Source organism: Pinus tabuliformis, chromosome 1_2, assembly GCF_031772625.1.
Source record: "Pinus tabuliformis cultivar Carrire ecotype Pingquan chromosome 1_2, CPIR1, whole genome shotgun sequence".
NCBI lineage: Eukaryota > Viridiplantae > Streptophyta > Pinopsida > Pinales > Pinaceae > Pinus > Pinus tabuliformis.
In genome coordinates, this window is record NC_142298.1 from 664,634,126 (window position 1) to 664,659,864 (window position 25,739).

Sequence of the window (25,739 nt, forward strand, 5' to 3'; positions counted from 1 at the left end):
AAGATAAATGTGATCCCTGAGGATCTCTCGATCCTGAGGGATTCACAACTGAATGCTATCTTTAGACACCCTTCCTATTTCATGTTGATCCTTTTGATTCATCCTCCAACCTGTCTACAACCGACGTGCTCCATTCTCCCTTTGTTGGGTTATGTTATTCCGTCGCTAGGGAACAACAACGGTTCCTTTCATTGTTTCTCTGCATAAAAAGGAGCAAAAGCTAGTAACGATGGCTAAGTTTTTAATCAAGAGTAGTTCATCTATTTCTTATCATAATCCATTGATGTGTTAACATATCAGGATATGAAAGAGATAAGAAAAGAGGGAAAAGGTGATAAAATGAAGAGTAAATACATACCCATTTCATGACTCAACATACTCCCTTGCTTACCCTATTTCATGTCATCATGAAAGGTAAATAATTCTTATGCAGTGTAGTTAAAGAGTAGGCTGGAGAGAAAGGGTCAAAAATTGGTCTAAAACCATGATTTTGAGCCAGGAGCGCAAGGGTGGGCCCTTCTTGTCCTTCAGGTAATTTGTAATCAGCCCGATACCCTTCAGGAGGATACCAAATAATGGGGCTCTGAAACCGACATCCTAACCAGTAAGGTCCTTCTCTCAAAATAATATTACTATAAGTGACCATACGGGCCGCAGCTACTTTAAAATTTCTGTAATTAAATGGCTCCCTATCTTTCACACTGTTAGTGGAGATTGTCCATCTAAGCTTGGATGCAGTCAGAGATCTCTCTTGAATAGAGAGGAAATATGATACTCATTTCTTCACAATCTCCTTATGTATGGGCCCTAAAATTTGAATCACCCCTTCTCATTTCATCAGACTCTTGTGGTTGGCAAACATCTGTAAGGGGTTTTTAGGTTCACTTCTCACCGAAAGGCCCAATCCATGTTCCTTCCTTTGAAATGCATTGTAAGCTTTAAACCATTTAATTTGGTTAACTGCAAATGATATGAAATCCTGGAATTGAACATCTCCTACAAAAGGGTTAGGGTTCTTTTCCACTTCGTCTTCTAATATGAAATTGTGCAAATAAAGCTCAAAAATAAGCCTTTGGACTTTTACGCCATGTTGCTTGCAACAATTTATAAAATCTTCAATTGTTCCTAATTCAATTGGTTTCCTAGCTCTTACGACTTTAATTTTCAATAACAGGTACTGTTCTAATAGAAACAAGGCATAGTTGGTGGCAGGGGACCTACAGGTCAGGACATCCGTATATAGTCAGTAGATGGTGCTTGTTTGATTTGTGACTCTGTCTAGTTTGAGCTTGATCCTCTCCATTTTTTCTTCCGTCTTTCTGCATTTTTCAAAAGTCTCGCTCTCTGTTACATTCATTTCCCGAAGCTATTTTTGCATCTCTTGATATTTCTACTTGGAAACAGTCTCTTGTTCAAGTCATTCCAACGTGAGTTGAGCTTGTGCCAATTCTTCCTGAAGGTTTAGTAGAATGGGGTCATGGTGTGTCATGATGTCTTTAGCTTGCATATCTGTCTGAGTACTTATGTTATAAGAAGGAATGTCTTCTATCTGTATTTCTTTATTATGGGAGGTCCAAACCTCCGTCTGAGTAGCCATGCTATAAGAGGGTACATCCTCTATCTGAGTGGCTATGTCTACTAAAATTTCATGTTGTTCCTCTTGAGTGATGACTGTTTGAGTAGGTATGGGCTCTGTTTGAGTCCCTGTAGCCCTCTCTTCATATAATTCTATTTGTACAACTTCATTTACTATCTCCAGGGTATTGTTCGGAACCTTTCCTGTTGTGATTTATTTTATTTTTCTTCTGAGCCTCTTAACCATTTTACAAAGCTTCTGGTTTTCTTTTCTTAGCTTCTTCAATTTGGCTCTATACCTTTTCAGAGGAGTAATTGTTCTGCTGATAGTCTCGTTAATAGCTTATGTTTCTAAAGAGCCTGGTTGTTCACCCTGGCTCTGTTCCAATAAGATCATGTCTCTAGATTGATTATCAGCTTCCCGAATAATCTTTGTCTTTGCTTCTTCTTCTTGGCCTATGTTTTCTGTGTTTAGACCTTCATGGTTGTTTTCCACTGGAAGCGTGTCACCAGATTGGTTCTCTAATTCCTGAATGGCCTCTGCATCTATTTCTGCTTCATGGCTTGCATATTTTAACAGGGATAGAATTCCGAAATAGCCAGAATTCCCAGGAGATTGGGTTTCTCCTAAGTTAAGATTGAGCAGTCCTTCAGGCTGCATGTAGACATTCATGTTGGCTAGGACCTGGGCCATCCTGAAATCGTGCAAAAGATCATCTTGGGGACTCATATTTGGTGTTGGGGAAAGTTCCAATTCGTTTCTTTGTACATCTTCAGAATGCCTTGTTCCTTCTTCATGTTCTGATTCAGGGTTATCTTGTCCTTCTAACTCTAACTACAAGTATTATTCACTTACTGGGCTGGATAATTCTATGGGTTAACTAGCGATGCCTTGAGGATTTTCAGACGCTCCCTGTTTTGACCTCAACCTTGTGGATCGTCTACATTTGTGAGGTATGCTTCTTGAAAGGGAAGTCCTCTTTCTTTTTGGAATAGGGTTAGGTGCTGGCAGGGCTACACCTCTTTCGAGGGCCAATATTAGATCATCCCAGGTTGATTGTTGTTGAGCAAGGTTATAGCTAACTATTAACTTGATCAAACAATGGTGGCTAACTACTATTTCTGTGTGTTGGGACCATCTCAGCCTCTTGACAATGTCATGCAGTAATGAATTCAATAGTGCAGTCAAATTAATAGAGCATTTTTATTTTAAGACTGCTAAAAGTTTGAGTTATCATGGCCTTACCATGTTTTTATGCCCATCGCGAGTAATATAGTTCTGGACAATTCATGCCAATTCTCAACATGGCTCTCCAAGAGAAGATGGCCGAATGCCTTTGCCCTTCTTGACTAGTTCCTATCCTTCCTCCCTAAAAGCCTCAAGAGCTTCATGCATCTTTAATCACTTGCCAGCCCATACTAGACCTTCTGCCGACAACCCGACACTTCTACTATCACAACATTTGTTACAGTGATTTGTCTGCCTCTTACCATGGAGTGTCCATTCTGTAGATGCTGTAAAAATTCGATGGCGATTTCCTCATTGGTGTTATAGATATATTTGGGCACTACAACCCCAATCACATATGTCCATAAACCAAGGGTTTCTAAACCCCTAAAAGTGTTGTTTCATACCCTAAAGGAACAAGGTCAGCTAATTACATCATCTCCCAGAAGTTCTCCATGAAAAACTACTCAAAACTGGTCAAAACTGGACCACATAGACTGATCCATGCATAGGGTGCGATGCATCTCACATATTACACATGGGGGGTGTGATGCATACTGGGAAACCCTTCTATAGGGTGTGATGAGCGAGAGTAGATAAACGACAGAAGCAGTTTGCTAGTTGGAAACCCAAAGAATCTTTTAGAAATTGCTCATATGACGCTTGCCTCTCTAAGTTCACCCAAGGATGAGTAAGAGATTTGAAATATCCAAGTGGAACCAAGAACTATCAGTGAAATGACACTAATAAAAATCCCAGAAGCTGACTCACTCTCTTGTAAACATCTATATATGGATCCCTCATCCAAGAGATCCAAAGGCTGGAATTTTGTAATTTGCAAGGAAGTGTTGTTGGTTTCTCTTTGAAGACATTGTTGGGTGATCTTGCTTTGTATGAGGTGAAGAGGGCTTTCATGCTGGGAGGATGATGTTGGATCAGACATCCTGGTTGTAATCCTCTCTTCTACTACTTCTATCAATAAAGCTATTTGAGTTTTCCTCCATATGCTTGTATATCTCTGAATCTTGTTTGTGTATGCATTTATATGGTTAATGTACATCTGATCCTACATTATTTATGGTTGTAGACCTCTATGCTTTGATGGTATTTTGTTGCCTTGACTCTATAGGTGTTCTTTGAAGCAGGACAAGCAAGAAATGAGTGGCGAAAGCTCTCTCAAAGGAGAAGAGGAAACAAGCAAGGAGACTAGCGAAAGACTAAGGTTGGTGCTCTTTGCTTCTCTCTCATCTATCTCTCATAAAGGAAAACACAAGTAACTTTAATCTATTTGTTTCGAAGATAGCTACCCGTCTTAGTGGGACTAGTAGCTCTGAATGGACACTATTTTTTACGATAACAAAATGGTGATTCCACAGGGGAAAAAGGGAAGAAAACTTGAATAGCTTCATTGGTAGCAGGTTGCTCTTGAACATGACACTTTCACTCTGTCACCATGATTGAGTCGCGTTGGGTTATTTTGTTCATCGGTCATATCACCATTGGTCCACCATACCATCCACCTTGGGGTTAACGCTACCAATCCATTTCAGTGTCGCGGGTATGTTCAAGAGAAGTCACTCAGAGAATTCACCAACCTAGCTAACGCCTCATCCACTGCAATACCTTCACTCTCCATTTTTCATGACTGCCACCTTGAACCTTATATCATCAGATCGTTTTCACCTCCACAAAATCATTTGCTCCATTCCATGTTGTAGATGTGGGATTCATTAAGGCCCTCCTATGATGGGTTACTTCTTGTTGACATCAGCTCATTATCCAAGAAGTTGACTTAGGAACAACCCTTTCACTACTTTGAAGCTTGCATGCCTCAATGGCAAGTTTCTCACTTCCAGTAATAGGTTTACATCAATGGCCTTCGACCGAAAGATTTTACGTGGTGTTCGACATCAACTCATGTATTCACACCATGTGAATTGTACTGCAGTACCTTGATGGTCATCATCATTATCGGTGACTCCTCTCGTGCATGTTAACAACTTACATCATTGGCTGGTAATCAGGCGATGTCTTTCCATGTTTGACATCAGAACATCTTTTCACATGGATCGACATGTACCTCGGGTGAGGATTGAACTAGTTTGAAGACCCCGGATCTAGTTTCATCCATTCGGGCTACGATATATTCAGGAAAATAAAGACATCAAATGTACATCACAACTCCACAGATAATCATCGAAACTAAAGGATGATGGCTCTACCAGAATCATCAGTCTGCCACACAGACGATTGTCTATATTATGTACATGAATATGAATTTATAAAGCTAAGCATGGGAATGCTCGCCTCAGCTAGATCATGAAAATATTGTGAAGATAATGTATTGTATTGTATCTTATTACAGGTCACCTTCTAGTTCGAAAAACCTTGGATCCTCATTATAAAGCATTTCACCCGACATCAAAAGATTTACGACCTCATGCTTTAGGGGGCAACTATTATAGACATATTTGGGCACTGCAACCCCAATCACATATGTCCATAAACCAAGGGCTTCTAAACTCATAAAAGTGTTGTTTCATACCCTAAAGGAACAAGGTCAGCTAATTACATCATCTCCTAGAAGTTATCAATGAAAAACTACTTAGAACTAGTAAAAATTGGACCATATAGACTACTCCATGCATAGGGTGTGATGCATCTCACCCATTACACATCGGGGGTGCGATGCATACTGGAAAGCCCTTCTGTAGGGTGCGATGAGCTAGAGCAGACAAATGGCAGAAGCAGTTTGCTAGGTGGAAACCCAGAGAATCTTCTAGAAATTGCTCATATGACACTTTCCTCTCTGAATTCACCCAGGGATGAGTAAGAGATCTGAAATATCTAGGTGGAACCAAGAACTATCAGTGAAATGACACTAATCAAAATCCCAGAAGCTGACTCGCTCTCCTATAAACATCTATATATGGATCCCTCATCCAAGAGATCCAGAGGCTGGAATTTTGTAATTTGCAAGGAAGTGCTGTTGGTTTCTCTTTGAAGACATTGTTGGGTGATCTTGCTTTGTATGAGGTGAAGAGGGCTTTCATGCTGGGAGGATGATGCTGGATCAAATAGCCTAGTTTTAATCCTCTCTTGTACTACTTCTATCAATAAAGCTATTTTAGTTTTCCTCCATATGCTTGTATATCTCTGAATCTTTTTTGTGTATGCATTTATATGGCTAATGTACATCTGATCCTACATTATTTATGGTTATAGATATCTATGCTTTGATGGTATTTTGCTACCTTGACTCTACAAGTGTTCTTTGAAGCGGGATAAGCAAGAAAGGAGTGGCGAAAGCTCTATCAAAGGAGAAGAGGAAACAAGCAAGGAGACTAGCGAAAGACTAAAGTTGGTGCTCTTTGCTTGTCTCTAATCTATCTCTCATAAAGGAAAACACAAGTAACTTTAATCTATTTGTTTCTAAGATAGCTACCCATCTTAGTGGGACTAGCAACTTTGAATGGACACTAGTTTTCTCGGTAACAATTGGGGGGTTGAAATCTTGTAAAATAGGCTATCCATCCTGCGCGAGCTAGAATTTCCCTGGCTTCATTGGAGATAGCCACTGTTAAAGGTTCTCGTCCTACTATTCTTCCTCCCGTAATGCTTGAATTCTGCAAACAATTAGTGTAGCAGGGAAAGCACAACAACGAACAGAGTCGAGTGATGGAACAGTAAATGGTTGTAATTTCTCTATCAGGTGATACTTTATACACATAAATACCGTTATCGAGGATTGTTATAATGCCACATGCTCTGTGATCATGGGATGTCTTATTGTTCTGCAAAATCAAATGAAAAGATGACAACACATGCATAAGTATACTATAGGTCCTCACCCCCCTTCAAAACAATAGGTCACCTATGACCAAAAGAATGAAAGTATAACATGCTGGCGGCAAAGTACAGGGGTGATGGATTGTGTAATGAATGTGGCAAGGTACACATATTAATGAAAGGATCATAAAGGATATTGGAGTGATGAAAACAAGGCATGTAACGAGAATTATCAATACGTGATAAGATGTCGTTAGGTGATGTGATAAAGAAAAAGGACAGCATACGCAAGAAATAATACTTTACTGTCGTTATTCCACAGAAAACTGTTGTGACTGATTTTAAAAGATTAACTCATGCATAAAGGTTCAAGGTAAGTTAGGGACATAATCTCTCTGTAGAAAAGATAAAAACATAAGAAGAGGGCATTATAATAATTATTGATGTAAAAAATAAAACTTCAATACCATCAGCAGAGCTTCTGTCGCCTGTAGGCATCCATAGCCTCGACAGAGTTTCTTTCTAACCCTTGGGAACCATGGTCCTCTATTTATAATTGGGGAAGTGCCTTATGATATCAATAGTAGGGACCAATGTGCTGGCATGGTAACTAGATGAATACATTACCATTCACTGGGAAGTAGCGAAAGTGGTCAGGCTGGCTCGTGATGAGACGTCCTGTTCCAAGGACTTTGTTTCTCGATGCATCCATTGGATCATATCCCTAGTGTGGTGGCCATAGTGGGAATGCCACTTTGCTCCTTCCTTATGATCATGGTAGGTTGGCTCGTGATGAGACCCCCTATCCTCAATCTGTGGAAAAAATATCATACACTTGTTATGGATTATATATATATATATATATATATATATATATATATATATATATTAAAAACTTCCCATTTTATATATAGAGGGTGGCTCAGCACTCCTTAAGAGTAGGGGTGGCAGAAAAAGTTTGAACATATCAATAGAAAAAAAAAATATGCCCATAATCTTATTGATAATAACAGAGAGAGTTATACGAGACCAGGAAGAACCAGCATGGTACAGATAATCAATCAGTTTGATTTATAGTGGAAATGAGGACAATGAAGTGATATAGATAATTGTGTCCTTTATTTTTTTATCATCACAAAGAAATCTTGTTAAAGATGTTAATATTCAAGATATTTGCCTATCCCAGTAGACTCCATACTTGTTTTCCTTAAATATGTATTGTACTTTTATGCCATAAAGAGGATCATAAAGAGTGAACTGGGATGGTCTAGGGATGATCATGGAAGGGGGAGAAAGGGTGTTATCAAAAATACTCACAAGGTGTTGTTCCCTGAAGGGAACAACAAAAGAAAATTCACACAAAAAGTGATGTTCCCTATAGGGAACAACAACTGTTCCCTGTAGGGAACAACAACTGTTCCCTGTAGGGAACAACAACTGTTCCCTGTAGGAAACAACAGTTGTTCCCTGTAGGGAACATCAAAGAAAAACACACATGAAAAGTGATGTTCCCTATAGGGAACAACAGTTGTTCCCTGTAGGGAAGAACAGATGTTCGCTATAGGGAACAACAAAGGAAAAATGCACACGAAAAGTGTTGTTCCCTATAGGGAACAGTAGTTGTTCCCTGTAGGGAACAACAAAGAAAAAATACATGCAAAAGGTTGTTCCCTATAGGGAACAACAACTGTTCCCTGTAGGGAACAACGAAGAGAATACACACAAATAATTTTGTTCCTTATAGGGAACAACAGTTGTTCCCTGTAGGGAACAACAGTTGTTCCCTGTAGGGAACAACAAAGAAAAATGCACGCAAAGAGTGTTATTCCCTGTAGGGAACAACAAAGCAAAATACATGAAAAAGTGTTGTTCCCTATAGGGAACAGTAATTGTTCCCTTTATGGAACAACAAAGGAAAGATACACGTAAAGTGTTGTTCCCTATAAGGAACAACAGTTGTTCCCTGTAGGGAATAGCAGAGGAAAATGCACACAAAAAAGTGTTGTTCCCTATAGGGAACAACAACTATTCCCTGTAGGGAACAACAAAGGAAAATAGGAGAAAAAGAAAACAATCATCATCTACTACTCTAAGCAAATACAAACAGAAAAGCAATTTTATGTACAGATTTTAGAAATAAATTCTTCACTAGATTGGTGCTGTCAAAGAGTTGCCCTCTTCAGCGAGAATTTGTATCATAGAATCTTCATGTATCTATTGGCAAAAGGATTCCCTTGTAAGTGGTTTGTGATAGAGGCGTACTCGATGTCCATTTTCTTTAAAAGGACTGTAGCTAAGCCCATAAATGGTGGCTAATGTAAGGGTGCCATTGTCGTGTACCTCTTGTATCTCGTAGGGACCTAACCATCTAGTTTGGAGTTTGCACAGGAAATCCTGGAACTTGGAATCGTACAGAAGTGCGTAGTCACCTTCATGGAATATCTTTTTCTTGATGAGGGATTCATGCCATTTTTCTCTTTGTTGTTGAATCAGTGCAGTATGTTGAAGAGCTGATAGCTAGATTTCATCCAATTCATTGATTTGATGTAGTCTATTAACCTGTGCTTCATTCAAATCCAGACCTACTTCTTGGGCTATCCTTAATGTCTGAATTTCAAATTATATGGGGAAGATAGGTTCTTTGCTAAACACTAGCTGATATGCGGAGTATCCTGTTGTGTTCCTCCAATTCGTTTGATATGCCCACAGGGATTCTGGCAATCGACTAGCCCAGTCACATCTATGCGAGGCGACTGTCTTTGTTAGAATGGCCTTGATTACTTTATTGGTACTTTCTACCTGTCTGTTTGCCTGTGGATGGTATGGAGATGTGATTCTGTGCAAAATGTGATGATTTTTTATTGTTGCAGCAATCTTATGGCCTACAAATTGTGGTCCTCCATCCATAATTATTTCTCTGGGCAAGCCATACCGCATGAAAATTTGGAAAAGAAAATGGATTACTGTGTCCTCTTTTGCCCTTGGCAATGCTTCTGCCTCCACCCATTTAGTCACATATTCCATTGCAACTAGTATATATCTCTTTTGATTAGATGATGGGTTTATTAGGCCGATGAAAGCTAATGCCCAACATTCAAAAGGTTTGATGACTAACTGTGGATGTAGGGGCATCTCGTCAGACTAGCTAGGGCGGTCCATTCTTTGACAGTTGTCGCATGCCTAGTCAAATTTCTTGGCATCCTTAAAAATGGTGGGCCAATAATAGCCCATCTATAAGATTTTATGTCTAGTCCTGTGGTCTGCAAAGTGTCCACCACAAGGTCCATCGTGGCAAGCTTTTAGGATATCATAGATTTTTTCTTCCCTGACACACCTACGGATATGCATATCGGCTCATGTGTGAAAGAGGTATCTTCCGATGTAGGAGAACCGAGTGTTGCGTTGCACTATTAATTTTCTTTCTCTAGGCATCAGGTGCTTGGGTAATTTTCCCACTACTAGGTAATTTGCGACATCCGCATACCACAGTGTTTTTGCAGTTATTGCAAATAGGTTCTCATCAGGGAACTGATCTTCTATTGCCATTGTGTTGTCTGTTCTTGGCACGCGTGAGAGGAAGTCTGCCACCAGATTTTCCTTTACTTGTTGATCCTTGATTGTTATGTCAAATTCCTGCAAAAGGATTAACCATTGTGTCACTCTTCCATTCGTAATACTTTTATTAGCTAAATATTTGATAACAGAGTGATCAGTACACAAAACCACAAGGTATCCTGTTATATAGTGTCTGAATTTGTTAATAGCATAGATTACAGTTAGAAACTCTTTCTCAGTCACGGTGTAATTCAACTCAACAGGAGTTAAATTTTTGCTGATGTAGTATATCGCATAAGGTTTCTTATCTTCCTCTTGGCCGAGAACTGCTCCAATGGCCGTATCTGATGCATTGGATGAAATCTGGAATGGTAAATCCCAGTTCGGGCCCCGTAATACTGGGGTTGTTGATACTAGCTGTTTTAATTCTTCAAAGGCAATGTCACATTTGTCAGTCCATATAAAATCGATATTTCTTGTCAAATCATTTAATGATGCAGCAATCTGGGAGAAGTTTTTTATAAATATTTGATAATACCCAGAAAATCCCAAAAAAATGTGTACCTCAGTTTGAGTGCAGGGGGTAGGTATTAAGAGGATTATCTGAATTTTTGCTGGATCTACCTGAATTCCAGCTGCTGAGATGTAATGACCTAGGATCAAGCCTTCGATCATCATCATGTGGCATTTCTCATGGCTTAAGCAGAGTTTGGTAGCAATGCATCTTTCCAGGACTTTCTCCAGTGTCTGTAATGCCAGTTCGAAATCATTTCCATAGGGTGTAAAATCATCCATCTACACCTCGAGTCCTTCGTTTATCAAGTCTGCCAAGATGTTGAGTATGACTCTCTAGAATGTGGCAGGTGCATTGCACAGCCCGAAAGATAATACCCTGTAAGCAAACTTCCCCCAGGGGTAGCTGAAGGTAGTCTTATCCTGGTCTTCAAGGGCAATTTGGATTTGGTTGTAGCCACTAAAGCCATCTAGGAAGGAGAAGAATTTTTTACCTGCCAGTGTGTCTAGAACTTGGTTGATGAACGGGAGGGGAAAATCATCTTTTTGCATTGCTTTATTAAGTTCTCTGTAATCGACACATATACGCCACTTACCATTCTTTTTAGGAACCACAATTAATGGATAAACCCATTTGCTATCAGATATAGGGTAGATGAAATTTACATCTAAAAGTTTTTGTAGTTCTTCTTTAACAACATCCTTTTGGTGTGGGTTTAATCTTCATTGAGGTTGTCGAATGGGTCTCGAATTTTTCTCAATATAGATGTGGTGCATACATAATTGGGGGTCAATCCATTTCATATCTGGGTAATCCCAAGCGAAAGCCTCTTTATATTTTCTAAGGAGTTGGATAAGCCTCTGCTGTTGGTCATCAGTCAGGTTTTGTTAATGTTTAGGACTTTTCCTGGCTCAATTTCAATGTGTTTACTTCTATAAATAGTTGTTGTTGGTATTGTTTGATCATTTATATCTTTTAAGGAATCTTCTTCAATTTCATTATCCAAGGCTGCTTCAATCATGTGACATTTTAGATTAGATACGACAACTAGGTGGTTAATGTAAGTGTTAATAATGTCATCTTCTGTTTGATTCTTAAATTCAAGAGCATCTGCTACAGTTAGTGGTTCTTCACATTATTTACTCTCGCTATAGTCATACTTCCTGTTCGACAACTTATATAAGCGTCTGCGGTCGCTAGCCAAGGTCTTCCTAATATTAGAGGATGTCCATCTAGCCAGTTTCTAGGATTAATAATCAAGAAATCTACTAGGTATTTCCAAGAATCTATAGACACCATTACATCCTGTAATGTCGCTTCTGGTTTGATAACGGATCGGTCAACAAGTTCCAGCAAGGTCGTAGTTGGATCTAAGGCTATGATGCCAAGCCTTTGACAGGTTGTTGTTGTGAGAATATTAATGGCTGCCCCTAGATCGACTAATGCATTGGGAAAGGAACATCCATTTATTTGTACTGTGACTATAGGATTTCCTGGGTCCTCATATTTCACCAGTGTTTCTCTTCTTGATAATAAATCAGACAAATTTCCGACTACATGGACAGTTGGTGTTACTTTTATTTTCCTCGTAGGCTATATGGTACACAATTCCTTAATGGATTTTGCATAGATTGGAATGTCTTGAATAGCCTGGAGGAGGGGTATTTTTACAAAAATATTTTTTAATTCTCCCAGGAGATCGAAATCAGGATATTCAATTGGGCGAGGTATAATCAATCTTTCTGGGAATGGTGGAGAAGAGGTAATAGTTTGATTGTGGCTTTTCTGTTTAACTGTATTCTCCGTTTGAGGTGTTTGTTCTATAGGTAGTGGTTCTTCTAATTGTATATTTTTATCACCCTCTAACTCAATTATCCGTCCAGACCTAAATTTGAGTTCATTACATTCTCTCAACTTAGTTTCCCGATCCATCCCTTCAATAAATTGTATCGACTGGACTAGTCTGTTGTTGGGATTTGGGTTGGGCTAGGTTAGGAGTGTTACACTAAAAAATGTCACCATGGCTATTTTCAGTTAGTATGGCTCCATCCACTATCATACTATCCTCCTTGGCAAGTCTCATGCCTCTGCTCTCCATGTCAAACTTCAAGAAAGAGAGAAAAGTCATTTAAAGTCAATTATATCTGGTATAAAGTTTCTCTTAGCCTTACCTGTGGGTACGCAACCCAAGTTCACAATACCTGCGTACTTGTACGCTCTGTATGTAAAGGGGTGGGTGCGTACTCCTGTAAAGGTCAAAAGGCGCAAGTTTCACTCCAAAAAAGTTACTTGTGGTCATTTCTAGAGTCTTCTAGAAGCATGTTTGACGTGTATGAAGCGCCTTGAGATGGTTCATGTACCCCTACCAAAGAGGAACTTATCCCATCAATAGGGGAGCTATCCCATCCAAAGAGGGGCTTATCCCATTGATGGTGGACATGAATAAGTTCCTCTAGAACACTATAAATACAGGCATTGGGCCAAAGGGAGGGGAGGTTGAAAGCTTAACATTCCTAAGGGTAGATGCTGCTAGAATTAGGAGTTCCTTGTAGAAGCTTGTGAGGAGAGATTACCATCTTTACTTGTTTCCATTGGGAGGTGGGTGAGCTGATCAGAGTAAGGGAGAACTCTTGTGGACCCTGGGAGGAGCTTGTTTGTCTTTAAGAAAAACCATAAAATTAACGCTTAAAGTAAAATCAACTTAGTAACTTTTATTTACTAGGGCTCTGAAACACCAATTTAGATCAGGTTAGTGTCTTGGAGTAAGAGAGTAATTAACTCTCCAAGACAACAAAACCAAACAAGTAGCTTATCTTGTGTTAGAATAAATCCAATTGTTTCATTTGTACTCTGGGAAAGCTCCTCTTAAAGGAGAAGCACGAGCTCATGTCCGAACCAGTTAGGGGATCAATCCTCCCTCGTTGGGAACGACGCCAGACACGCACGTATTACAAACGGTAAACCTCGGATTAATCATTGTCGAGGAGCCAGGGATCACTTGTCGGTAAACCTTGTATTATTGTCAAGGAACCGGCAAGGGGATTGAGCTTGATACTCTGCCCTTGCGTGTTGTCGGAGTGTAGACTGTTCCCCCAGGAGCATTTGTTGCGGTTGGTAACCTTAGTGACCATTATCTTTAGGATTCTACCGAGGTGACGATGGAGGGAAGATCCAACTGTACCTGGAGCAGACGTCGGCTAGACTCAGTTGGATTTTCGGGGGGTTCACTTCACTCGAGACGGTTAAAGTGGAGGAACTTGTGCCGGTCTATTCATTAAGCAGGTTGCCGGGGTAACTGTTCCACCCGCCACTTCTGTACTGAATCCGGCGATCTTGGGTTTCATCTCCAACTAGCGTTTTCGGTCTGGAAGGCTACTGTTTGTGCTTGGTTTGACGCCCTAGATTCTTTAGGCGTATGATTCAAATTTGTTTGGTTCTTTAGAGACTTTAGGTGGTTTGCTTTGAGATTTTACTTTGTTTTTGTGTGCAGTAGTTAAAAGTTTTTAACTGTGGCGGAATTACCGAGACAGTCCCGTAGACTTCGAGGCAAGTCTCCTGAGGTTGTTTCTATGGCCGAATTGTTGAGAAAATCCCGTAGACTTCGGGGTGAATCTCCTCAAGAGGCCCCAAGTCATTACGAAGGTTTAAAGGTCCTTGTAACTCCTCCTAGTGGCAGTAGAGTAGGTTCACCAGAAGAAGGAGAGTCTTCGTTGGTAGTCCATCAAGATTACCAAAGTCTAGAAACAGGTTATAATCCTGAAGCAGTTGAAGTTTCTGAGCTTGCTGGTAGTTTTTCATCTACTAGTGATATAGGCGAAGCACCTGAAATATCTGAACCTGTTACTCCAACTTCTAGTGTACCAGATTCACCTAGGGTAGAAAGAGTCATCACCGAAAATCTTCCTACTCGTTTGATATCTATTGAAGAACTTGCTCCAGAGGAAGAATTAGGTGTGTCTACCCTTGAAGATCAACCTACTATTGATCTAAGGGAGCGTGAATCTATCTTTTACAGTCCTCCTAGAAGTACTACTTGGTACCTTTCGTTAACCAATTATTTAGACAACTCAGGGGTAGGTTTTTCTCCACCTCGTACTCCTTTTCCACCTGGAGGTATTTATACTCCTGTAAATATGTCTGGTCAGTCGTCCGTGTTCACTCAATCTCCTGAATCTTTTTTACACGACGGTCCTTCTGTTCCCACCAGGTATCAGTCACTTTCTGGTACCTTTGCAGGGGCATCTCCTCAACCCATTGATCATGGGTTATTAGCTGGAAACAATGGTAATAAACCATTGGGTGTAGGGGACATTTACATGATGTCAGGTTCAGTTCCCGTTTCTCAACCTCAAGGTGGTCAATTACTGCCTGGGGGGCAGCCTCAATTAACGCCTGGGGGGCAACCTCAAGGTACACAAATTGTGTCTGGGGGGCAGCCTCAAGGTCACTATGTACCTATGGTACAATACATGCCTCAAGGTCAACCCCAGCCTCAATATGTACCCCAGGGTCAACCTCAGTATCAATATTTACCTCAAGGGTATCAACCCCAAGGGTATCAAGGTCAAGGTCAAGGTCAACCCCAGTATCAGTATTTACCCCAAGGTTATCAACCTCAAGGTCAATACTCGAGTCAAGGTTATCAACCACCTCAAGGTCAGTCATATGTTCAAGGTATGGGAACTATGCCTTTCAGTTGTCAATCCTATCCTCAATCCGATTATGGATCTCAGTATCCTCAACCTGTTATGGGTCAATACCCCGGAATGATAGTGTGGGATCCATCACAAGGTCAACAGGTGTTGCAGCCAAGTATACAGTTGGTACCTCAAACTGGACAACCCATAGTTTATGTTTCACCCCAGCAACCGCAACCTGTCCAGTCAAATGTTCAAACTTCTGTAACTTCAGTAGTTACTCAGCCGCCAATTGCACCTAGTACTCCATCTCAAACGGCTGCTGCAACTACCGCAACATCTACCGCACTTACTTCTGGAGTATCGACAGCTCCGGTTTCTACTGTCTCTGCAACCACTCCTCAGACATCTTTACCGTTGTCTGGATCTACGATTCAAACTACGGTCCAGATGCCTGTAGGGCAGACTGGTTTAAGTACTTTTGTAACAAGTCAACCTCAATTTACCCACCAACAGTACCAGGGACAGTACCAATTCGGTCCTGCTGTCCAACAACAGGTTTACCAGTATCAACCGTATCCTGGGTACACTTATCAACAACCTCAACAACCCCAGTACGGTCCGGTTAATCCTGGTTTTCCAAGAGGATATAATATCCCTAATGCGATTCCTGTTCCTAGTTATCCTGGATATCCTCCTCCTGGGACTGGTCTTGTGACCTAGAGTTTTAGAGATCCTAATCGGCAGTTGCCATTTATCGCAACTTTGGATTTACCAGACTTGACGCGCCTAACGAACGATCCAATTCAATATCTTCCGTTCTGGCCGCCAATGCCAAATAAGTTGCCCAGTGATAAACCCAAGTTCGAAGGTAAGTCTGGAGAGGATCCGTCCAATCACGTGATGACTTACCACCTCTGGTGTGCTTCCAATTCTATCTCAGATGATTCAATCCGCTTACGTCTTTTCCAGCGTACGCTCATTGGTCTCGCGGCCAAGTGGTACATTGAGTTACCACGGGCCTCTTTTTACAATTTTAGTCAATTAGCTACCTCGTTCCTAACTCATTTTCAGTTGCCGATCAGATACGATAATGGCACGGAGCTATTAACTTCATTAAAACAGTCGACCTCCACTTATATTTCCGATCATATTCATGAATGGAAACGTCAAAGACGTTTAGTGAAAGTTTTTATCCCAGACCAAATCTTAGCTGAATGGTTTGAAAAATCATTATTACCGAAGATTACTGAAGATGTAGCTAAGGCTGGAGTAGTTACTGAGGAGCAAGTCATTTCTCAAGCCCAATACCTTGACTTAGTTTACACTCAGTCGGGTACGTTGCACGAGAAGATCCCAGATCTTCCTAAGTCGAATCAAATTGCTGCTGCTCCTTCGGGGTCTCATGCTGCTGATGGCATGATTGGTACGGTAAATACTAAAAGTAAGAAGAAATCCTCAAATAATTCTTCTCCAATAATAACCTTACCGGACTCCCCGACAGGAGAATCTTCTCCTGAAATTATTGCCGATATTCACGCTGTAGAGTCATCTACGGCTAAATCAAAAAACGGTGGTAAGAAGAAAGGTAAGAAGAAGGATAAGGCAGACAAGGCTCCAAAGGAGAAAAAAAAGAAGTCGGAATCTAACGACGAAAAGCGCAAGCCTCGCTATCCTTGTTTAATATGTGAAGAAGATAATTTCACCAGAGATTGCCCTCATCAGGTAGAGGTTGTGAAAATCGTTAAAGGTTCCCCAACTCCTGCTGTTTTGAAAGATCCATTTCCGAAGCAGGAGAGTAAAATGATAGGTTCTTCCTCGAGTGCCAGTGAAGAACCCATATTGATGATGTCTCATGTACGGATTGCGACTCGATCACAAGATTATGGTAGTAAGAATCCTGTTGATGGCAAAGAAGCAGAATCTTCTCATTCTAATCCATCAACCTCAGCTCCCAGTTCCGATCCACTACAGATCGAGAAACCTAACCCGGACTTGGTAATTAAACCACTCGCCAAGGGTATACTTCGAAAGTCTGCTTTCAATCCACATGAGAGAGCACCTCAGAATTATAACATTGTTGAGGATTTAGTTGTTTCACCCTCAATAATGTCGGCTTTGGAAGTGCTGCAATCATGCCCAGCACAACGAAAATTACTCTTGTCGGCTATAGGAGCTGTTGATATTCAGGACCCGAACCTGATAATCTTTGATCTAGAAAATAGTACACCGCGTCTCCCTCATCAAATGGCTTTCCAGATTCCAGTGATAGTAAAAAACAGGCCTATTCATCGGACTGTAATTGATGAAGGAGCTTCTACGTGTATTATGTCAATTCAGTGTTGGAGATCGCTTGGTTCTCCTTCACTGAACCAATCCCAGACGATTCGTAAGGCCTTTGATGGCCGTGGGTTCCATCCGTTTGGCATTCTACAGGATTTTCCTATAGGGGTTGAAGGAAAAACCGTTAGTCTGGATGTGGAGGTGGTTGATGCCCCTCTAGACTACAACCTTCTTTTGGGTCGCAGTTGGTCTTACGCTATGACAGCAGTCGTGTCATCGGTCTTCAGAGTTATAAAGTTTCCACATAATGGTAAGATCGTGACGATAGACCAGCTGGCTTACTTTTCATCCAACCCAGCCTCTTCAGAGAGTATCCAGCATGTCGGTAAAACGACTATCCCTTACAGGGATGTTGGTGTAGGATTGGTTAAATATTTCGGTTTACTGGGAACTTTTCCCTTTCCTTCGATCAATGCAGACCTTTCATTCGCATCCATTCATATGATTACTTCAGACACTATTATTTACGATGATCCTGGGATTGTCCCATCTGAATCTGAAATAGACTCCTTCGGTAATGCAATGCCTTTGAGTCCATATGAAATTGCTTATGAGGCCGTGCAGTCTTTTTCCGACTCCAGTTCAACCCAATTCGACCAAATGAATGTGGTCCGTGAGGAATCACTTTTCACATCAACCTCAGAACGGATAACGTTTCCCGAAGTTGTGTCATTTGACGAACAACTTCGCGAAATCCTAAGTGTAGACGATCTACCATGGGAAGATCTTCATCATAGATCTTCGTTTTTACCTGAGGCTAATGACTTTGAAAATGATTTTTCATCAATTTTGACAACTGAATATGTCAAGGACGCTCAGAATCCCATGAAACATCCTGATTCAGAGTTGAATTTGAGAAACATTTCCCAAACTATTGCCATCGACATTTCAGTCAAAACCGGAGTTATTGAAAACATTCATATAGGTGCCTCGTGTACAGATAACGAAATTCAAACATACAAGGTCCTATTTCAAGAATTCCGCGACGTGTTTGCCTGGTCCTATGAGGAAATGCCAGGAATTGATCCCTCCATTGTTGTTCATGAAATCAAGACCTACCCGGACACTAAACCCGTTCGACAACGTCTGTGTCAGATACACCCTAGGAAAGCCGCTGCGATTAAAGCAGAAGTCGAGAAGCTATTGAAAGCAGGTTTCATTTATCTGATCCCGTTAACGGATTGCGTATCGAATATTGTTCCGGTTAACAAGAAACAAGGAACAATAAGAATATGTATCGACTATAGGGATATAAATCGTGCTTGTCCAAAAGACAACTATCCCACACCCTATATCGATCAAATAATTGATGATTGTGCCGGCAGTGAAATATTTTCCTTTATGGACGGTTTTTCCTGTTACAACCAAATCAATATTCTACCTGCCGATCAACCAAAAACGGCTTTCATTTGTCCTTGGGGGACATTTGCTTACTGTAAATTACCTTTCAGACTTAAGAATGCCGGAGCCACTTTCCAACGGGCAATGTCTTACGCGTTTCACGACATCAAGCACATTGTGCAACCGTATCTCGATGATTTGCCTACTCATTCTTTACATCGAGCTGATCACCTTGTCCACTTACGCGCTATTTTTATGAGGTGTTGGCATTATCGAATTCGGTTGAACCCACACAAATGTGTCTTCTGCATAGAAGTGGGATGATTACTAGGATTTGTCGTTTCAAAAGCCGGTATCCGCGTCAATCCCTCGAAGGTCGAAGCCATCATGAAATTGCCTCCTCCTTCGAGTTTGCGCCAACTCCAAAGTTTGCAAGGGAAAGCAAACTTTTTACGTCGATTCATTCCTAACTACGCCGAGGTTACAAAGGGTTTCACCCGGTTGTTGAAACAAAATGCTCAATTTTCTTGGGATGAGATAGCTCAGAAATCTTTTGATGCACTTAAGCACGCGTTGACCCATGCACCGTTGCTGCATCCTCCCAACTACAACCAGGATTACTTTTTGTATCTCGCCGCCTCCCACTCCACCATTGGAATGGTCTTAGTTCAGGAAGATGAATTGGGAACGGAACATGTGATATATTATCTTAGTAGGACATTAAATCCCACTGAGCTAAAATATTCGCATGTGGAGAAATTGGCCCTGGCAGCTGTTCAGGCTGTCCAGCGTTTTCATCATTACATTCTTCTCCGTAAAATTGCAGTGATTTCGGATTGCAACCCTATGATCTATATTTTGACAAAACAATTGCTAGGGGGAAAGTACTCCAAATGGATTGTTATCCTGTAGGAGTTCGATTTGGAGTTCGAGAAGTCCAAGTCTAAGAAATCCTTAGCTTTTGCGGAATTGATGTGTGACTTCCCGCATGCTGACACGGAAACTGTGGCAGAGGAACCCATTGCGGACGAATATCTGTTTCTTATCAGCACTTTAGATCCTTGGTATGGGGATATAATCTTCTATCTCCAAACCCAATCCTTTCGGCCCGAAGCTTCGAAGTCGGAACGCCGGAAAATTCGATTCCAGTCCCAACAATACAGAATTATTCGAGATACTCTTTATCGTCGTGGGGCGGACTTGGTTTTTCGTCGTCGCTTAACACATGAAGAGGCAGAAAGGGTTTTGAATGACTGCCATTCTGGAGCATGTGGCGGTCATATGTCTGGGTATGCCACAGCTCAGAAGGTGTTGCGTGCTGGCTATTTCTGGCCGTCCATGTTTAAAGATTGTATCATTGCGGTCCGAAAATGCCACAACTGTCAAGTGTTTGATCGCAAGATGCGCGCACCACCTGCTCCTCTCCACCCTATAATTGCCGTTGGTCCTTTTGCTAAATGGGGTATCGATTTTATTACTTGTAACCCTCACTCGGCCGGGGGGCATGCGTATATCATCCTTGCGGTTGATTATTTTACTAAATGGGCTGAGGCGATGCCTACATTCGAGGCAAGCGGCGAAACAGCAGCGATTTTCGTATTCAATCATATTATTGCTAGGTTTGGTGTCCCACAAGCAATAATCACTGACCATGGGCGCCATTTTTGAAACATTATGATGACAGAACTTACAAGCCAGCTTGGTTTACGCCATGATAGTTCTACTCCTTATTATCCTCAAGCAAACGGTTTGGTTGAATCCATCAACAAAGTTCTAGTTATCATGATCCGATGAATCATTGGTATTCATCGGTCGAATTGGCACGACATGTTATTCTCAGCGCTTTGGGCTTATCGAACCTTAGTAAAATCATCAACAGGGTTCACTCCTTTCCAACTAGTTTATGGTTTGGAAGCAGTGTTGCCCATTGAATGCGAAATCCCATCACTTCAAATGGCTATCGAATTACTCCCAGCTACTTTCGAAGAGGAGAAGCGTCTGTTATACTTAGCTAAATTAGATGAGACTCGACGTGATGCTGCTTTGGCAATCGAGACTCACGCAAAAAGGATGAAAGCTCAGTATGACCGTAACGTGACCCCTCGTAATTTTTCGGAAGAAGACCTAGTGCTATTATATGATCAAGCTAACGATAAATTAGGTGTTGGAAAATTCGTTCCCATCTGGCATGGGCCCTACATTGTCAAGCGAAAGCTGGCAAAAGGGGCCTATGAGCTGGTAGATTTTGATGGGGACTCTTTGGGTAAGCCCAGAAATGGACTTTACCTTAAGAGGTATTATGCTTAAATGGTGGGTATGGAGATTTAGTTAGTTCTAGTTAGGTTAGTTTTCTTTCTAGCTGGTATATTTGCTTAGTTTAGGCTGTGTGCTTAGTTTAAAGAGTGTGTTTTTGTCGTTATTCTGGCTTATCTTGGTTTTACTCTTGATATTACAGATGTCGATGCCTCTCCAAACGTACATTGGATTTGCTAATGGTGCTTGTCATAGTACATGGAATATCTCTTCCGCAGCTTGGGTTATCTATTCGCCCTCTGACGAGTTAGTTTCTGTGCATGGGGTGAGCCTCGGTCAAACAACAAACAACATTGCAGAATACAGTGCAGTGATTGAATTATTATCTGAATCTATTTCATTTGGGATTCGGAGTTTGATAGTGAGGTTAGATTCTGAACTCGTTGTATTACAACTTAATAGAGTCTATGCCATTATAAATCCGGTGTTATTAAGATTGTTTTTGAGGGTGCGTCTCTTGGAACGTGAATTTTACTACATTGAATATCAGCATATTCCAAGATCTTTAAATACATTAGCAGATGCAATGGCGTCTCGAATGTTAAATAGACATTTGTAACAATCATAAATGTAAATTTATAAACATTTCATCACACATGTTTAACAAAATAAGCCGGTAATAATGATATATATAGATAGGAGTGTGTCAAAAATATACATCGTCTTCGATCATAGGTTGAAAAACACCTTATGATCGGCAAAAATGATAAGTACAAAAAACCAAAAATGTCATATGTGTCTACAAAAGTGACTAGCCAATCACTGGTGGTGCTCTCTATACGAGACCACTACCCGCGCTACCCTACACAGGAACCTCCTGAAAGGTCCTGGGACTGCGACCACGTAGCGCTGAAGTCGGATAGGAATGTCATCTATAGTGGTCTCTCGTATATCCGCCGTCAGACGCTCTAGATCCTGTTCCAGCTCGGCTAAGGTCTCTGTGGCTGCATCCTGTGGGGCTGGTGCTGGTACAGCTGGTACTCTCCTCTCAAAAGCCCGGAGGTTGGCCGGACGTCGTGGACCTACATCTGCATTTTGAAAATTTGTGCTGTCAGTTTTGAGACGATATATAAAAAACAAAAAAAAAATGCATAATTTAAAAACTTGTGAAGAATGAAGTACCTCTGTCGTCCCATTGTTCTCCCTGTGGAAGAACCATGTCCGGATCATTGCGAAAATCCATTCCGGCATACGGAAAATCCTGAATCGCAAAGACCTGGCCCTCCAGCCAGTGAAAGTAACCATCAGGAAATCGAACAACTGCTGCTCCCTCGTCAGGATGCCGGGCCATTACCGCAACCCATCTCGTCAACTTAGGCTCCCGAGGAGCCCCAACTGGAACTGTAAGATGCTGGGGGATCAGCATTGGAACTCTCTCTAGGGAAAAGCTCACAACTAAGGGCCCGTATCCAAAGGTCTTCAGTTGTCCTCTCTTTGCCCTGGTTAGTTGGCCCTTCATATTGGCCAACACAGCATCGCACCAGTTGAAAATGGTGCCTTGGAAGCAATCTATAGCCATCCACATTTGGGAACCAGTGGCTATGTGTAAAGTGGCAGCGCCGCAAAGTCTGGTAACTGTAAAGGCAATTACCATGAGTTCAGGTCGGGATATATATTTGATTTCTATCCCCTTCTCCTGGTTTTGATTGTTGCACCACTCTAGCCGAAGACTAGCAAGGGATTGGCCACCTGGCCTAGTCCCGAATAGAGAGAGTTGCTCGCCCCTGTTAGGCAAGCTAGTGAGAAAGTATATGTCGGAGGACTCTATCTCGAGCTGGTTTTCTCCGATGTAAAAACATTGATCCTGAATATTCCACCTTTCAACCAGCCACTCTAAGAATGGCACCTGGGCCCTCATGCCAGGTATGGCCCAATACTTGTAGAGACCGCATGCCTTTAACGCATCAATGGAAGGTTGAAGACCTATTGCGGCCAAATCAACGTCTTCGTGCTCTCTTTCACGCCAATCTAGCATGGTGAGTGACCTACACACCAAGAAACAATGATTAGAATTTATTAAACAAATTTTGATTGGTTAAAATTGGAGTTTGGGGTTTCAAAATCCGCATTTCAAGGGGTACGCACCCCGCGTTCAGAAGACAGAGCGGCGGTACGCAGCTGTCCTGAAGGCGGGCTGCGTACCCCGACCTTTTTCCCATATACGAAAAAGTCAGGGTACGCAGGTCACCCATGGGGCACCTGCGTCCCCCGAGAAACACATTTTAAAACCCTAAACCCTCCAAAAAATCAAACTAAAACTTGAAATGAAATTCTAAACGGATGAAATTGAAGATGAGGATGTTGTGAAATACCTGAAAGAGATGGCACTCGATTCTGACGGTCGGATTCTCCGCAAAGTCCACAGGAAGTTTTCTTGTCAAAAGCCCTTTTCTCAACCTCAGCAGTAAAATGGTAAAAATGACATGGTAAGAAGTCTTTTTATAGGTTTTTTGGATGAATGAATGCTAAGTTTGTTTATTTTTCACCGTGAAAGGACATTTTTCAATGTATTTTTACCCATCTTAAACAGGTATGAGTAATGTGTCGTTTTTGTGCAGGACAAAAGGACTTTAGGGAAAAATCATCATTTTTCACGAACCAAAACATCAGAGTCATCTTTTAAGCTCTTTTCTGACTCCTAAAACATGAAAAGATTGCCAAGTGTTTCTTTTACACTCGTTAAAACGGAACTAAAAGACGGTCCCCTTATAGCTCTTTTCTGACCGTAAAAACGGGAAAAGATTGCCGGGTTTTTGTCGTTTCAAACTCGATACGGAAATAAAATGACGTGTCCTTGATCGCTTTTTACTTTTCAGGTCAGAGACACTAATCATGAAAGTACTCCTTGGTCGCGAGATCAAGCGGTTCTCTCAGGTATTATTTTATACTTTTTCGGGCTTGGGAGACACAAATTTACGAAAAATTTCACCGTGGAGTCCTCTTTAGTTTTTTCAGACTCTCTAAAATTGAAAAACGCCGAGTTTCTCCTATACTGGACTCGTTAAAATTTCACAGTACAGGACCTGTTCAATTACAAACAGGAACGGACCACTCCTTCTTAGGGTCCGAATCTAAACTAAGTTGGACTCATCCGAAGGATGAGCTTATAATCAAGCATATGTTATCCTCCTCAAGCTTGTAAAAAATAAAGAGGTACTTGCCAGAAATGGTGGGGGAAAAGAGAGAAGAATGAACCGATTTGTTATCCTTTGTTACAGAAGAACCTTATCACCACTCTTGAACACGACACTTTTCATTCACCTGGGTTGGGAAATCCTTTGCCTTAAAAAGTTGATCAAACCACTTTGAAAGTCTTCAACCGTTTCCGGGTATTAACTTTGGGTCAATCATCACCAAGCCATCTGTCGTGTCGTTATGTGTTCAAGAGGTCTCTGCAAATAAACCATTCATATGCAAAATACTTGTCATCCATTTGACCATCCCTGAGTCAGTTCTTACAGCAACATTTCTTCAACTTGAACAATGATTTCGTGTTGTGGGCTTGCCTGCAATGGGTCGCTTTCTATCGACATCAGCACATTATCTGGAAAGATGACTTAGAAATCGTCAGTACCTTGAAGTCTGCATGCATCAATGGCATATTTCTCGCTTTTGACGACAACTTACATCATTGACTTTCGATTGAAGGATTCCGTGATGTGTTCGACATCAACTCATTCATTCACATTTCATGGATTGTACTGGGTACTTTGAGAACCATTGACATCACTGGTGGTCTCTCTCACACTTGTTAACAGTTTACATCATTGACTGGTAATCAAGTGGTTTCTACCATGCTCGGCGTCAACTCATTTATTCGCATGGATAGAATCATACCAATTCGGGAAGTAGAAATGAAGACCCTGGATCTAGTTTCCACCATCCAGGCTACGAGGAGTTTTGTATTCATTATACAGTAGACTAATCATAAACAGATGGCTGCGTCCATACTGTGTCTACAAAAGTCTATGATTATGATGTACTGCAAAATCATTCTTGTATCAGAGCAGTAGTTAGATTGTTAGTTAAAGTTTTCAATCTGAGTATGGGAATGCCTACCTCAGCGATGATATCATCTTATATATGTATTTTGTGTTAAATATTTGCAGGTTCTGACCGGGTCCTCCTCAATATACTCCTTGAAATGATAAAGTACTTCACCCTTCCTAGATCATAAAAACCCTAATCTACTACAGGCTTTGCACTTTAGGGGGCAATCTGTTACACTAAAAAATGTCACCATGGCTATTTGCAGTTAGTATGGCTCCATCCACTGTCATACTATCCTCCTTGGCAAGTCTCATGCCTCTGCTCTCCATGCCAAACTTCAAGAAAGAGAGAAAAGTCATTTAAAGTCAATTATCTCTGGTACGCAGTTTCTCTTAGCCTTACCTGCGGGTACGCAACCCAATTTCACAATACCTGCGTACTTGTACGCTCTGTA